Raw genomic sequence first — 2011 nt, 5'->3', positions numbered from 1 at the left:
CCGGGGGGTTCCAGGGTGCTGAGATGGCTGACATTTTGCTCCGCTCACGACGGTCACCGCGCCACACAAGAACAGCCCAAAAACAGGCCAAAACAGCCCAAAAACGGGCCAAAACTGGCCATTTTTGGCTGCGCGAGCGAGCGGCGAGCGGCGAACAGCGAGCGAAGCGAGAGGCAGCACCGTCCCTGCTATACGAAAGCCCCATCCAGCCCTGTGCCACCCGGGGGGTTCCAGGGTGCTGAGATGGCTGACGTTTTGCTCCGCTCACGACGGTCACCGCACCACGCAAGAACAGGCCAAAAACTGGCCAAAACAGCCCAAAAACGGGCCAAAACTGGCCATTTTTGGCTGCGCGAGCGAGCGGCGAGCGGCGAACAGCGAGCGAAGCGAGAGGCAGCACCGTCCCTGCTATACGAAAGCCCCATCCAGCCCTGTGCCACCCGGGGGGTTCCAGGGTGCTGAGATGGCTGACGTTTTGCTCCGCTCTCGACGGTCACCGCGCAATGCAAGAACAGGCCAAAAACTGGCCAAAACGGCCCAAAAACGGGCCAAAACTGGCCATTTTTGGCTGCGCGAGCGGCGAGCGGCGGACAGCGAGCGAAGCGAGAGGCAGCACCGTCCCTGCTATACGAAAGCCCCATCCAGCCCTGTGCCACCCGGGGGGTTCCAGGGTGCTGAGATGGCTGACGTTTTGCTCCGCTCTCGACGGTCACCGCGCAATGCAAGAACAGGCCAAAAACTGGCCAAAACGGCCCAAAAACGGGCCAAAACTGGCCATTTTTGGCTGCGCGAGCGAGCGGCGAGCGGCGGACAGCGAGCGAAGCGAGAGGCAGCACCGTCCCTGCTATACGAAAGCCCCATCCAGCCCTGTGCCACCCGGGGGGTTCCAGGGTGCTGAGATGGCTGACGTTTTGCTCCGCTCTCGACGGTCACCGCGCAATGCAAGAACAGGCCAAAAACTGGCCAAAACGGCCCAAAAACGGGCCAAAACTGGCCATTTTTGGCTGCACGAGCGAGCGGCGAGCGGCGGACAGCGAGCGAAGCGAGAGGCAGCACCGTCCCTGCTATACGAAAGCCCCATCCAGCCCTGTGCCACCCGGGGGGTTCCAGGGTGCTGAGATGGCTGACGTTTTGCTCCGCTCTCGACGGTCACCGCGCAATGCAAGAACAGGCCAAAAACTGGCCAAAACGGCCCAAAAACGGGCCAAAACTGGCCATTTTTGGCTGCACGAGCGAGCGGCGAGCGGCGGACAGCGAGCGAAGCGAGAGGCAGCACCGTCCCTGCTATACGAAAGCCCCATCCAGCCCTGTGCCACCCGGGGGGTTCCAGGGTGCTGAGATGGCTGACGTTTTGCTCCGCTCTCGACGGTCACCGCGCAATGCAAGAACAGGCCAAAAACTGTCCAAAACGGCCCAAAAACGGGCCAAAACTGGCCATTTTTGGCTGCACGAGCGAGCGGCGAGCGGCGGACAGCGAGCGAAGCGAGAGGCAGCACCGTCCCTGCTATACGAAAGCCCCATCCAGCCCTGTGCCACCCGGGGGGTTCCAGGGTGCTGAGATGGCTGACGTTTTGCTCCGCTCTCGACGGTCACCGCGCAATGCAAGAACAGGCCAAAAACTGGCCAAAACGGCCCAAAAACGGGCCAAAACTGGCCATTTTTGGCTGCACGAGCGAGCGGCGAGCGGCGGACAGCGAGCGAAGCGAGAGGCAGCACCGTCCCTGCTATACGAAAGCCCCATCCAGCCCTGTGCCACCCGGGGGGTTCCAGGGTGCTGAGATGGCTGACGTTTTGCTCCGCTCTCGACGGTCACCGCGCAATGCAAGAACAGGCCAAAAACTGGCCAAAACGGCCCAAAAACGGGCCAAAACTGGCCATTTTTGGCTGCGCGAGCGAGCGGCGAGCGGCGGACAGCGAGCGAAGCGAGAGGCAGCACCGTCCCTGCTATATACGAAAGCCCCATCCAGCCCTGTGCCACCCGGGGGGTTCCAGGGTGCTGAGATGGCTGACG

Source organism: Musa acuminata, unplaced genomic scaffold (assembly GCF_036884655.1).
Source record: "Musa acuminata AAA Group cultivar baxijiao unplaced genomic scaffold, Cavendish_Baxijiao_AAA HiC_scaffold_82, whole genome shotgun sequence".
Lineage (NCBI taxonomy): Eukaryota > Viridiplantae > Streptophyta > Magnoliopsida > Zingiberales > Musaceae > Musa > Musa acuminata.
The sequence above is the reverse complement of the archived record's forward strand: the minus strand, read 5'-3'. Positions refer to the sequence as shown.